The sequence below is a fragment of the Temnothorax longispinosus genome, unplaced genomic scaffold (assembly GCF_030848805.1).
Source record: "Temnothorax longispinosus isolate EJ_2023e unplaced genomic scaffold, Tlon_JGU_v1 HiC_scaffold_321, whole genome shotgun sequence".
NCBI classification, from domain to species: domain Eukaryota; kingdom Metazoa; phylum Arthropoda; class Insecta; order Hymenoptera; family Formicidae; genus Temnothorax; species Temnothorax longispinosus.
In genome coordinates, this window is record NW_027270145.1 from 1 (window position 1) to 6,127 (window position 6,127).

A 6,127-nucleotide genomic window follows, 5' to 3' on the forward strand; every position below is an offset into this window, starting at 1 on the left:
ACAATAATCTATTCTTATATTTAAAGTCGCTTAGGCCGGTATTCATACTCAGATCTTGTTTCAAGACCGTCTTAAGTATAATATCTTAAGATGCTAATACGGCTCTGTGATTGGTTAATGATATGTTAAGATTGTACTGTAAGATGGTCTTAATATAAGAATCGACTATGAATACTGGCCTTAAATACACATTTAAAAACTTTTTAGCCAATAAAAAATCTGTAATATCTATTTGGCCCTGCTGTACAAATCATTTCATACGCTAAAAGCGGGGAGCACACACTTCTGCACAACGCATAATGCGTAGCATAAGAAAATTGATTGGTCTATTTCCTTATGCACATGTGTATGGACCAATCAATTTTCTTATGCTTACGCATTATGCGTTGTGCAGAAGTGTGTGCTCCCCGCTTAAGAAGTATTTAAGATGATCGATCTGTAAATATAACAATTGATTAGAACAAGCCTTAGTGCGCACTCAGTGTGCACTAGTGCAAGCGCTCGAATTCGCTATTAGGCCGGTATTCATAGGCTGCGTTCGGGGAGCGCGCTATTAGCGCTATTGCATCATTCTATCTTTATCGCTTATTAAGTGTAGAACAAGGATAGAATAAGCAAATAGCGCTAATAGTGCGCTCCCCGAACGCAGCCTAGTCGGTTCTTATATTTAAGACCATCTTAAGTACAATCTTAAGATGTCATTAACCAATCACAGAGCCGTATTAGCATCTTAAGATATTACTTAAGACGGTCTTGAAATAAGATCTGATTATGAATACCGGCCTTAGTATTATTTGTACACACTCGATCAGTCTTAGTCTGATCTAGACACAAAAGTGTCGTGGTCGTGTATTCGTAGTTTAACGGTTAAAGATACCGCGTGTATCTAGCGGGAATAAATCATTCCACATCAAATAATATACAGGTGATCTTAATTTTCCCAAACTGTACGGTGAACACTTTTGATACGTAATAATTTTATAACCTTAGCTAATTATTATTTCTCTATTCTATGATATTAGAATTGCAGTAGAGCGTGATCGGGACTGCGAGAGTGTCGAGTCGATGTTTTGGCCTTACGGTCGACGATAATATTGTGGCGGTTAAAGATACCGTATCTAGCGGGAATAATCAACAAATTGTTCCATCAGGTAATATACAGATGATCTTAATTTTCCAAAACTACGGTGAACACCGTTTGATACGTAAAAATTTTATAACCTTTATTGATCTCACGTGTGATCACGTGCGTGGAAAGTGCCCATTATGCGCGTATTTTTTGTGTGACTTGGCTATTTGTCGCACAAAAACACGCGCGTAATGGGTCACTTCCCACGCACGTGTAATATAAAATAGTGTGTGTAACACACGTGCGGTTGAAAATTAGACACGCGTGCACCCGATCGCACTCGCCTTCGGCTCGTGCGTCCACTCCGCACCCGTGTCCAATTTTTCAACTTTCCGCACTTGTTACACAAATAACTATAGCCTAATTATTATTTCTGTACGTTCTATGTTTTTAGAATTGTTAGCGCATAGTAGAGCGTGATCCGGATTATCGAGAGTGTCGAGTCGAGTGTTTTGGCCTTACGGTCAAACGTTCTCCACCAATTACACGCAATTAATTATATTATTGCTTTGCACTTGTACGATCGTTTGAATCTTTGAGCATCTCGAGTTACAAGATATTGGTCAACGAGCAACGCAACTGATTTGTACAACTGTTAGCGGTGGTGACCAAACTCGGTGGCGACATCGCTTGGCCGGCCGTTTTGCCTTTCTTCTTCGTTCTGTCAACGATAATATTGTGACGGTTAAAGATACCGTGTATCTAGCGCGGAATAACAACAAATTATTTCATCAAGTAATATACAGGTGATCTTAATTTTCCAAAACTGTACGGTGAATACTTTTTAATACGTAATAATTTTATAACCTTAGCTAATTATTATTTCTCTATGATATTAGAATTGTAGTGAAGATATCGGATCATTACGCAATGAATAGTACATCAAACTCAAATAAGAGAAAGAGCTACAAAGCTTTTTGGAGCCAGGGTTCTCAGCAGCGAAAGTGAACCGTCAAACATATCAACGATGGATGAACACGTTCAAGAAGGTTAATAATATTTGCATATAACATTTACTTTTTACATGGACGTATAGGCCAGTTATATTAGACATTGAATCGTCCAATTAATCTTCCTAGGTTGCAACCACTATGAATCGTTTTGATTTGAGGTACTATAAGTGGAATTTATTTTGCTTCGCAAATTAACCCGGAATAAAGTTTTTTGAAAAGTTATTTAAGAAAAATATAAAAAATCGCGTTTTTTGTTGATAATATTAATAATTTTTCATTCTGCGTTAATTTTGCGAAGCAAATAAATCCCACTTATTAGCACCTTAAATCAAAGCGATTTATAGTGGTTGCAACGTGGGAAGATTAATTGGACGAATTGATGTCTAATATGACTGGCCTAGTAGGAAATATCTGGACGGAGACGGAAGGCGATACTGGAGTCGTCTGTGATACCGACCACGCACATCGTACTTTTTTATTTTTTTTTTCGCTTTCCTTGTACAGAATAAAAAATCCTCCAAAAGTAAAGAAAATAAGCAAACAAATATGGGTAAGTAGTACGTTTGGTCAGTATTACGGACGACTCCAGTATCTTCTTAACCCATTTCATATAGTTACATTTACAATAACAATATAATTTTCAGGAAATACAAGACTGAAACATTCGATGCGAAATGAGCAAACAGCTGGTACATTGGCGGATTTAATTCAGAGTGAGGGTTAAACACAACAGATGTAAAACACAATTGATGTTTCGTCCAATGAAAATGAAGATATCAGCAATTTGAATGATATTGTTCACGATGATAACTGTTGCAAAGAATCTGATAGAGATGTAAACTATAACGATAAAATCGACAATGATGGTTCTGTTTCCGAAGATGATTTTGATTTGTTTGAAAGTTCAGACATCAATTATAACACAAATGATGATGAAACTATCATGTTTGAAGCTGCCGGTTTGGCGATTTCTCAAGTTTTTACAATGATCCAAGCTTTATGTTTACGTTATCATCATTCCGATGAATCTAGACATGCTTTATTAAATTTGATAAAATTTTGGGTTGGTCCAAAATTTAGGCATATTAATATTACTAAATATACGATGTCAAAGAAATATAACCCGCCTGCGGATAAAATATTGTATGTATTTTACTGTACACAATGTTACTGTTTACTGTTAAATCCACTCTCTAAAGATCATATTGGTAAGAATATAAGTGCTACGTGCGGTCAATGTGAGGAAAGATATCAAATTTCTACGAATTCTTCAAATTATTTTTTATCTATTAATGTTGAATATCAAATTCGCGCCTTGTTAGAAGATAAAAATATGCGAGAAATTATAATGAATAATTTGGAAAACGTAAACACTAGATTACAAGAAACAAATAATATTTCGATGTATACGATAGTATTTGTATAAGGATATTGCACATAATGAAAAATGTAGAGTTTTAACTTTTAACTTTAATACAGATGGTTTTCCTGTATTCAAAGTGGTAAAAACAGTATTTGGCCTGTGTTTTAATATTAAATGAGATACCGCCTAATACAGATTTTAAACTTTAATTTTTTAGCAGGTTTATGGATGACTAAATGTGAACCCAAAGCAGATTTTATGAATCTATATCTACAGATTTTCATTAACAGATAGAAAATTAATGAACAATGGTATCACCATATTGAATAGCAACAATGAAAACATTACATTTTTTTTACGGCCATTATGCGCATCAGTAGACTCAGTCGCTCGCCCTGTAATGCAAAACCGATATTAGTTTAACGGCTATTTTGGATGTAGCTGGTGCTATGCAAATGGTGAGCATCTACATGGTAGTATGCGATATCCTTTTACAGAAAACGATTTACAGAGAAACCATGTAAAATCTCTAAAAGATGTAGAAGAAGTTAAGCGGTTGCAAAGACCAGTTAATGGTGTTAAAGGGGTCCTTCAATTTTGACAGAATTAAAATATTTTGATTGTGTATGGGGATATCCCGTAGAATATATGCACGGTCACTTGTTAGGAGTTGCGCGCCAACTGTGGGCTGAGTGGAACTCTCCTAGTTCTCCATTTTATTTATCGCGAAAGCAAAGAGACAATGTTGATAAAAGATTATTAAATATAAAGCCTCCGAAAGAAATCCATCGTTTACCGCGGTCATTTAAAGACGGTAAACTTAAAGCGAGTGAATGGCGGTCATGGACTTTATTTTATAGTGTGCCGTGTCTTACAGGCATTTTAGACGATAATGCGTTAGCTTCGTTTGTACTTTTAGTGCGAAGTATTAATGTTCTTCTTTCTCAAAGTATTTCAGAAGAAGATTTACAACAATGTGAAATTGATTTAACGCGTTTTATTGGAGAAACTGAGATATTATATGGTAAAAGCGTTATGACTTTCAATATTCACTCATTATTACATACAGTTCAAAGTGTTCGTATGAATGGTCCACTATGGGCTACCTCCGCATTTCCGTATGAAAATGGTATTTTCCATTTAAAACAAAATATCCATGGTCCTAATGGATTACTTTTTCAAATTGCTACGAAAACTTTGCAAAGAAGTACATTTCAAAATATAATAATGAATAATAAGACAGATACATGTGAACTATATTGTAAAGGCTTATTTAACCCCCGAAAATTAATAATGCAATACAACGTTACTGAATGCGGTGCTGTCCTAATAGAAGAAAGAGTAGGTGTTGAAGATTTGAAAAGTTTTGTTAAAAAAACTATTAATTCTGAAAATGATCAGGATACCGTTAAAGTATTTGATAGATGTGTATATAAAAATATGATTTTCCACAGCACCTTGTATGAACGACCAAAAAAACTAACGATACTGTTATTCAACTGCAATCATCCGCTATAGTTCAAATATCGAGTTTCATTCATTTCCAAAATAAATGTTACCTAACAGTTACGGAATATGAAGTAGAGCCAATTTCTAATATTACTCATATTATGAGTGTACGGAATAGTAGGAACAAACAAATCATGAAGAAGATTGTGCCTTTGGATACTATTAAATGTAAAGTAATGTATATAGATGTGAAAGATAACATATACGTGTGTACTCTTCCAAATGTTTTTGAAATTCAATAAATTATTCCGTTTGTAATATACCCAGTGAGAAATGAAACTTCGATCGACATCGACTCGTTTCATTTCTTACTGGGTATAAGCCGAAATATATTCTCCGTAAACATTAAAATTAATAAAGTTTATTTCTATCAACAAATTATAACACATGTACCGATTTTACATTTTATTCTTTATATCAATAGAAACCTATATATTGATATTTCATCGGTTAAACATATCTATTGTACATCGTTCTCTATAAGTTACGACTTCGAAGTTATTTAGTGACGCAAAGAATTCTGTTTAAAAAAACTACGCATTTTAACAATTAATTTTTCTACAACTATAATTAAAAATATGATAATCAGTAAAAAAGTTACTATAATTACAGTAAAAACAAATAAAAATTCTTGTACGTTTTAATCATCTTTAAACTATACACCAAAAACGGCAAATTTATTGATTAATTTTTGACTAATACATTAACAGCAATATAGAATTACTGACTCAGTCACCAATATTATAGTACAAATTACTATACTATCAGTGTAACAATATAGTATATGTATGCAAGTATAATAAAGTTAATAATACCATAAGATATGTAATTTACTATTAATATATGATATCTAGACATAATAATAATTATAAAATTGACATAGATTTATACACATTGGAAGTATGCATTTCGAACAAATATACGACATATGGATATCGGTAATAATCCAATTTAATAAGAATCTTACCTATATAATGTGTACAGAGGTTGTCATGAATACATAGAAACGATAGACTCTATCGTGAAACTTTGAATCAAATACTAAAATCTGCAAAAATATTCTAAACTTTATATTTTTCGGATAGAAAACGAAAGCACCTTAAAAATGCGTTCTTTTTTTCATATAATCCGATTAATTAGAGATGCGGGAGTCCTATTCGGAAATACGAGATG

At 33.4% G+C, this 6,127-nt stretch overlaps 1 pseudogene; it reads left to right on the forward strand.

The window, feature by feature from the left end:
• Positions 1 to 1,999: 1,999 nt before the first annotated feature.
• On the forward strand, positions 2,000 to 5,604 carry LOC139824317 (uncharacterized; annotated as a pseudogene).
• Positions 5,605 to 6,127: the final 523 nt, after the last annotated feature.